General features: G+C 40.0%; 1 protein-coding gene across 3 annotated transcripts in view; it reads right to left on the minus strand.

The window, feature by feature from the left end:
- Positions 1-9213, minus strand: part of igf1rb (insulin-like growth factor 1b receptor) — a 47189-nt gene that overhangs the window by 16978 nt on the left and 20998 nt on the right. The window lies entirely within an intron of this gene.

Raw genomic sequence — 9213 nt, forward strand, 5'->3', positions numbered from 1 at the left:
GGCTGCTTAGAAATTAAGTGTTAACGAGCAGTTGGACAGGTGTACCTAATAAAGTGGCCGGTGAGTGTATATTATAAATAATAATTTATAATAATATAATAGTATTCCTGTCCTTTAGGACTCCTAAGGCCAGTGGTATTGCTGTTGCACAAGGCTTGACTCGCTTGTGTCTCTCATTAGCTCCGTCTTGGCAGTATTAAGAGAACGAGCTCCACTCTCTCTACCTGCCCCTAACACTGGCACGGAACCATGAAGTTAAAACTGAAAACCAGTGACATTGTAGAAAAAGACAAGGACATCAAGATCTAAAATTTGGATACACACTGAAAAACCTATTATAATGCAAACAAATGTCAAGTGAAATAATATAATAGGATTGTGAGATTATTACTTTTTGATGTTTGTTTTTATATATATCATCATTTTTCAGAGCCAACAGTTATATTTTGAACCCCAGAAGTTGTCTTCAGTCAAGATATGAACATTATTTCTTTCAGGAAAAATGGGGCTATTAGAATATTTGTGCTGCAGTGAGGTCACTTACCCAACCCTAACCACTAAAAAAGGTTGGAGGACAAATAAATAAATAAATAAATAAAAAGGAACATGAATCTTCCAGATATGTATTGATATCACACACAGAGCCGAACAAGCTAAGCCAAATGTCTTGGGAGTCACACTGGGAAGTATTAAACATAAAACTTATGCAGTTGACAAAATACATACATAATTTCCCCCAAAAAATTCAAGACGCTTTTGCCCTAGTGACAATTACAATAATCAAAATAATGTCATATTTATTAATATTACACCCACAGCAATACTACACAAGCATTTGTGTTGTCTAAAACAGTTCTCCTATATGCAAAAACAAACAATAAACATTATAACTCATATAAAGCACATACTATTTACATTTCTTCAAAAAAGGCCCAAATATATAATGTAAATATATGCCAAATCTCAAAGCAGTGAGACCATCCTCCTCTGTATAACAGTAGTTATCTATCTTATCCACTGTATAATATCTTTAATCACATACTACACTAGATTGACTTGGAGGATAAGTATCTTTCCCACTCTATACTCTTTCATCTTGCTCTCGTCCATATAAGACATAATGTGTGACTTCACTTCTCTAAACAAACTTGCAATGCATCATGGGAGGAATAGAGAAGCCACGGAGCACGGAGCTAGCAACAGAAATGAGCAGAAACGTGAACAATTATGGACACCGAGTAGATAAATATTTGATAGGTTCCAGGCTGGATAGAAAATCACCTGTAGAGGCTAGAAAGACCCTGAAGAGACCTCTGAAATCGCTAGCTCGTTAGCTGCAAATATTGGTAAGTTTCTGTGTTTTATGGTTATTAAATGATTGAAGTATTAATCAGAGGTGCAGTTTTTGCTCGTATACAATCTTTCGGTTCCTGAGTGTTAAGAAAGTGTGCTTTGGCTGCCATAAAAAGCGACAGCTGAACTCAGGACGCTGGAGACATCTACTGTCCAACATTCATCATCAGACAGAGGCCGTGACCTTACCTTCAAGCCCTCCTCCTGACTGAACACAGAAGCCAATCAGAACCCTCCGACTGGGTGGTACCACCAGCCATTCAGCAGCCTGTTCCTGCTCAGCAGGAGGCAATCATAGAATGTTCTTCCTCTGCTCCAAGCCCCCGCCACCCCCTAGACTCCGTCTCGCCCCCTGACCATTTGAAATTCTCTGATAACGGCTTTCTTGAATATTTCCTGGTTTCTTCATTCCTCTATGCCCGTAAACTGAATGTTATTGAGTTGTGGACAAAACAACCCTCACCTTGGGCTCCAAAATAGTCAACAGATTAACCGACAATGAAAATAATTGTTTGTTGCAGCCCTGCTACAGTGAACAAAAGCATTCCACTGGACATCTGCAACATAATGGATCCCAGCTTTGCTGTGTTTACTGCACTTCTAGAGACAAGTTGATGCAAAGCTGCAGCACACGGAGAGGAGGTGGAGCAGTGGGAGAAAAGGGGAGCGGGTAGAGGACGAGAAGTGGAAAGGATGGATGAGGAAGAGAATGAACTACAGAAGAGGGAGATTTAGAAGAAGAGGACAAGGACATGCAAGAGGGAGGTGGAAAAGGAAAGGGTTTCAAAATAAAGTAACACATACACGCACGCAAACGCACACACACACAAACACACGCACGCACACACAAACTTGGTAGGGCTGCCAGCTGGGGGTGTACCATTTATGTAGCCTAAAACATTTTTTTAGAGCTGCAAAAATACTTATTTCATCGATTAGTTTCAATTGCTAACTATTTTTATAAATCGATGAATTGGTTGGAGTCCTTTCTTTAAAGAAAAGAAAAACTTTCTTTGATTCCAGCTTGTTAAAGGTGAAAATGTTCAGGTTTCTTCTCTCCTCGGAGACCGTAAACTGATTATCTTTGAGTTGTGGACAAAACGAGACATTAGAGGACTTCCTCTTGGACTTTGAAAAACACTGATCAACATTTTTCATCTTTTCTGACATTTTATAGAGAAAGCAACTGATTGATTAATAGAAAATATATTTAACCTATTATACAACAATGAAAATGATCGATAGTTGCTGCCCTACATTTATTTTGTCATCAATTAGCCTTATCCAACGGAACGGTCTGCTGGCTGCCACAGGTGGTTACCATTGTTATCACAGCAGTTGCATAGGAAAATGTTGTGCTTCCTGTTTTTTATTTTTATCTTTGTGCACATTTGATTTTGAAATCACTTTATTAATACATTAATCTATATGTGTTTTTCCTTCCCGTGTCCTTTTATCAGTCTGAAAGAGGTAATCTGAAAGGGTGGGTTGTAGAAAGTAACTGGAGAAAAGGCAGTTCAACAGTTCACCTTTTCCATTCTGTCATGACTCAGCCAATACAGGGACAGAGAAACCCCCTAACCCTAACCCCAGCCGCCACACAGCGGGAAAATGTTGCTCCTAAACTCCTTTATTATGGAAATGAGCTGTTCTTATACAGCAGCCCAACGACTTCTCAAAGCTCTGTCACATAGTACAGGAACCATTCACACACATTCACACACTGTGGCCGAGGCTGCCGTACAAGGTGCCACCTGCTCATCAGATACACACATTTAATAATGATTAGAATAATAATACATTTATTTTTTGTAGCGTTTTTCTAAACACTCAAAGACGCTTTTGGTTTATGAACAAACAAAAAGGTACGTAGACATAACAGTCAAAAACAAAAGAAAAGGAAGACACATAGGTGCATGGGTAAGCACAGGTAAAGCAGGAGGAGTGGGCAAAGAAAAAGAAGGAAAAACTCAACTCCGAAGGCGCAGTACCGGGGGCATCTCAGGGTTCAGTGTCTCGCCCAAGGACACTTCACCATGGGACTACAGGGCCAGGGATGGAACCCCCAGACGGCAGGAGACCGCTCTACCACTGAGCCAGGGTCTGTCTCTCGCTCTCTGCTGATCAACTAAGAATGAAAAGCCTTTCTAACGGTTAATCCTTGTTTTCAGCTACCATCCTCGGGGTGATAGGAACAGGATGTCCCACACAGACACACAGTTGCTGTGATGACGCTCCAGGGTTTAGCAGTGTGTACAACTCAGCAGCACAGCACAACAATAACAGGCGAAGGCAGATGTCTAGACTGATGACAGCAGAGTTGTTTCAAAAAAACAGAAAGAGATCTGTATTGGCCTCAATTCCATTAGCCCTGACTCTAAATCCATCAGTTAATAAGTGTCAATTTAACCTACACGTTATGTTGTTAGGACAAATGACAGGTATTTTTTCAAATGTGAAATGCCTTGTAACAGACCCACAAAAGATCCACTGACCTGCATTTGACAGGTTTTGGTCAACATAAAAGTCCACCTGAGACCTCTCCTTTAACACTTGGCAAACAGTACCTTTGAATCATTTAACTGTTTCAGATGAGTCTTGGTCTTAACTAACTCTTATGAATATTGTGACTGGGATTTCAAGTAAAAAAAAAAAACATTGCACATTTTTTAGTAAGAGTCAAGAGGAGGTGATGGAAAAAATTGAGGATTTGCTCCAATCAATAACAACAATAAAGATAAAGAAAAACAACATGTCTCTATCTCATTGTTGTGGTTTTGCAGGATCAAAAAAATCTTTAATTTCAAGTTCAACTTGTGGTTTTGGACTTTATAGGTAACTCCATTTGATCAGGATGTTAGATGGATATTGCTGTGGTCGATATTGGGGTTGTGATGTATTTTTTCCAGTAATTCTGTTGCCCTGGTGACGTCCCTGGGAATCCTTCATTTTCCAGTATGATTTGGTTAGGGCTGTACCATTACGTTCTAAACATAATTATTTATGAAAGACCGTTCTGGCCTATGTATTTTCTAAATTATATTTAAAATCCACAAAAAATATCCTAACTCTAATCACAGGATTAGTTCTAAATCACATGTTCAAGTGATTTTGGAATGTCAACAGTGTATGATTTGTGAATTCAGACTGAACCATCCTTACATAGTACTAGGGCTGTAATCTCCCAGTCGACTAGTCCATTTATTGGTTGATACGTTCTGGCTGATTGGTCGATTTTTTGCCGTGTTATTTCATCAGGTGGAAGCATAGACTGTTACTGTCTATGGGTGGAAAGCACTAATCGCCAATGGGGGTGTTTTCAGAGCATCCCTGTTTCAGTCTGTCTTCAGAACACCCCCCTGTTTGCTCTTTTGTTGGATTAGCCCGACCCACTGGGGACAGATTGAAGAAAGAACTAGAAAGCCTTGTTTTAGTGGTTTGCAGAATATTTATTTCATTGTGAGTGTTTAATTTACAGTAAGTCCTCTTCTACCATGTCGAAGACATCTCCAGTGTGGCAGCATTTTACAAAAACAGATAACGGGAAAAAGACAAATTCAAAGTTTGCAAGCAACAGATTGCATATCGCAGCTGGACTACAAACATGGCGTATCACCTAAAAACGGTAAGCTAACCTGTCTGCGTTAGTTTGCCCTGTCTGTTTGGAGTAGGCTTTATGAACATATCAGAATTGGAATATTTCATTGTCTAATAATCGTTTTATAACTAATGGCGCACCCACCTGCAACTACGGTAGTGCCCCCCAGACACACCCAGACCCCCCCCCCAGACCCCGCTGGATGTTAAGCCTCTACCATCCAAACGCAAAAATAAGATCACGGAAGGAATTGTCGACTTTATTGCTCAGGATATGCAGCCCATTGCTGTTGTGGAGGGTTGAGGTTTTAAGAAGTTTTTAATATACAGCGCCAGCACGAGTAAGAGCGGAAGCTTTAAACTAATAGTCTGTCTGTGTCTCCGTGTTTCCGTGTCTCCGTGCGAGGACACAGAGGCTGATGCAGCGCTGTCATTTTACTGCAAAATAATCAAGTCAAAAATGATTTAATATACTGCAAATAGCCTACAAGGACAGTACAGTTATTTAATCTTGCATTTTTTTTCTTTGGTTGATTACAGCCTTACATAGCACTAAAACAATTGTTATGGGACAAGATGTGCCAGGCTTTGATATCATTGCAGGAACTGGGCAACATGGATGAGATAGACAGGGACCACCAAAAGAACCAGGCTCCAAGATCCAACAGCCAGACAGAAACACAGTGCAGCAGACCCCCCGCACACACATTACTGTGTTACTACTGACCAGCGGATGAAAGAATATTGATCTGCACCATTTCATTCATTTACATTCAGTCTCACTCTCACTGTATTGAGTCTCAGCCTAAAATTAAATGGGACTAAAACCAAATAGTTTGGACCATGTTGAGCTGTAATTTCTCCAATTTAATTCTAACAGACTTTATTAGCATGACCATATTGACGCATAGTATTGTTGAAGCACAAAGTAAAAACGGACCGTTTTAAAAGATCCATGCCCTCTCGGTATGTTCTAGTACTCAGGTTGAACCGGTACAGTCTCCTCAGACTGAACTGTTGAAGATGTTGATGATGGACAGAAAACCCAACATAATAGTTGTGTTTCTGTGTGCCTGTGTTTCCAGTCTCCTACCAAGCATGTTCTGTTACAGCCAGGGAGTCTGTCAGTGAATTAGTGAATCAGAAAACCAGTCAGCCAGTAGTGTGTGTGTGTGTGTGTGTGTGTGTGTGTGTGTGTGTGTGTGTGTGTGTGTTTGTGTGTGTGTGTTGTCTACAGGCTGATTTGCATCAGAAGAACAAAGATATCCATTAATTCAGTCCAATAACAGCTCTTCATTGATGACCAGCACTATCCTGGTCAGGTCAGTTCAATTGGTCAAAAACATTGGACAGCCACACAGACATGACAACCAGCCGGTCAATCCAGCCTGACAAACAGGCTGCTTTCAAAGAGCTTCAAGCTATAGAGACAACAACAAAGAGTGAGCACACCAACAAGCATCAAGCCATGTTTGTCTTTGGGCTGCCAAAACCATGAACAATCAAAATCACTACATTCAAACAAAAAAAGAAAATGTACCAGTGTTACAGGAATTCTTTTACTTACTCAAGCCCTCTTGAGAATACTCATTGATAAAAATGCAAACAGGTTTTTGGGAAATTTGCTTAAAACCTGTGCACCATTTGGCACTGGGACCCACTGTTCTAGAAAAAGTGAGCAGCAACAAAAAAGTAGTTTCTAAACATTACTGGCACACAGCACCTGGCCAAGTCAGTGCAAGCAAAGTAGTATAGTTTTGGAAATTCACACGTATGTAAAAGATCAAAGATCAAAAAGTGTGGCTGTAGCAAAACACCTGCAAGGGTCTCTGTTGGCTTGGCAGGCGGGATTGTTCCCCGAACAATACTTTTCTCCACAGCTTTTTCCTTTATAAAGTATCCACTGCATGACATACAGCATTCAGTCCAATCCACAGCCATCCGTTACCTTGGTACCTCTATCCTAACCTGACGCGCCAGATGGTTTGGTATACAGAACCGTCATTGGAAACTTTTTCGATAAGGGCATGCACATAAAAAAAATCATTAATACTTGGCAGGTGATTGGAGGATCATCTGTCCATCACATCCGTAATTGCTGTTTTGTGCAGTCACGGCCGTCTCTCACGCATGCACGCATGCACGCACGTGTTTTGCTTTTTAACCATTTGTAATTCCAAGACTATGTCTTGGAGGTCCAGGCAGGGGGGCAGACAGCTTTGCATATGAAGTAAGTTTATTCTCACACAAAAGACTGACGAAAGACATACAAATGTACAAAATATTCCCTATGGTGAAAATTACTATTCCAGTTTGGTGATACAATGCTAAAAAATATTGATACAGCTACTTTTCTACGTTAATTCTATCAAGCACCCTCGTCCACGACACATCAGAAATGGACACAAATATGTCTGATCAGCCAACACAGTTTGCTGTCAGAAAGGCTGGGGAAATCATTTACCTTACATTTACCAGTCAAAGTATATCAAACCACATCAGAAGATATCCTGTTTAGTCTAAACAGAGCCAAGAGTTAACCTTGTGAAACTTGTCAGTTCAGCTGACATGACAGGATAACTACAGACAAAACTGGCATCCCCCGTGACCTGGAAGAGACAAGACATATCAAATCCTTTGGTCCCCGGAGCCAGCACAGAGGCCAGACAACAACAGGGTGGATGAGCTTTACAAGGCACAATCACATCACCTGTTTCCTGATACCTACAGCTTCAAGATGAGTTAAGATTAGGACAGACATCACGTATGGCAACAGTTTCAGAAGGACAAAGAGAGTTGTGGAAATAACAATGGTCTCAATATAATTTCTGAGGGTTATGTCTATCAAACCCTACAGAAATTGTACTAGTTGTAATAGACTTTGCTGCCCTCTGCACAGTATGTAATGAGACAAAGATGAGGGCACACATACTTATTTATCATTCGAGACAGTTCTATAAACCCCTAAACACTGTAAATACAATGTAGCATTCTGACAAATCACAAATCTTGATTTTGTTAGATGAATGCGTCGTTGCATATGTCTTTTTGAATGCACATTTTATTCAACAGCATTAAAGATCATTGGAAGCATCTTGCTAGAAAACACCCTAGCTAATACAAACCCATTATCCAAATTGTACACAAAGCAAAAGATGAACATAGTTTGCTGCAATGTAACATGCAGGCAACACATGTTGGGCTCAGTTTTGAGCTACACCGGCATTTTAGAGAAAGGAAGAAGAGGACTGAGCTCAAAATCCAGTCAATAACAAGATCCACTAAGAGATCCCTTGGATCACTAAAGTTGAATTGAATAAAGATGATTTTCATATATGTCCTGTTAATACCAAAAGCAGGAGCTGCAGCTCTTCTTTAGGTGGTTAAAAAAACAGATGCTTCATTTCAGGGTTCATACACCTACTTCAAGGTCAAATTCAAGCACTTTCAAGGTCCATTTTAAAGCTTTTTCTAGCACCTTGCACCACCGTAAATTACATACCCATACATAGTCAAAATTATTATTTAGTGTTTGTCACCTTAAAGACATAATGCTATAAACAGCCCAAACTGGGTTTTGTAATAGCAGGAGGATCTCACTCTAACCTCTCTCTCTCTCTTGCTCTCTCTAACCTAAATAATACCTTCCTTTATATTAATGTTCCGTAAACTGCTTCCCAGATAATGTGTTTTTCAGGCTGTAAAACTAAAGTCATTTAAAGGGCTGAAAATATTTGACACGCCTTGGTTTTGGGACAGATTATTAATTTAAACAAGGTTTGAAAAATAGCCTATATTAATGAAACATTTTTTTTATTTCATTGCCAAGACATATACATGTATCTACTAGAATACAGCAGTGTAAATATTATATAAGGGCCATCCTCAACCTTACAGTGGGCTACTAGCTACGTAGCTAGTAATGTTCACTCAGCGCTTTGTTGTTAACCTGGATGTAAAACATATAATGCTAATATGTAGCCAATCCTTTTGACTGCAACGGCGGCATAAGGCAGACAGCTAGGGAGTCTCAACTTAAAACCAGAGATTATTTCTATCATGCAAAATGGGAAATTATCCCCAGGCATGAAGCAGGCAATTAGTGTGTATTATTAAATTAGTGTGGAACCAATGGCTACACTGTTGCATGTCAATCAACTATATCAACATTTTCTGTTGATGCACGATCACTCTCTACCTCTGTCCCTCTCTCTGAATAAGGAGCCTCCTCTTCCTCCCTGTCACCTTCATCTTCCTCCTCCT

This window comes from Etheostoma cragini, chromosome 1, assembly GCF_013103735.1.
Source record: "Etheostoma cragini isolate CJK2018 chromosome 1, CSU_Ecrag_1.0, whole genome shotgun sequence".
NCBI classification, from domain to species: Eukaryota; Metazoa; Chordata; class Actinopteri; order Perciformes; family Percidae; genus Etheostoma; species Etheostoma cragini.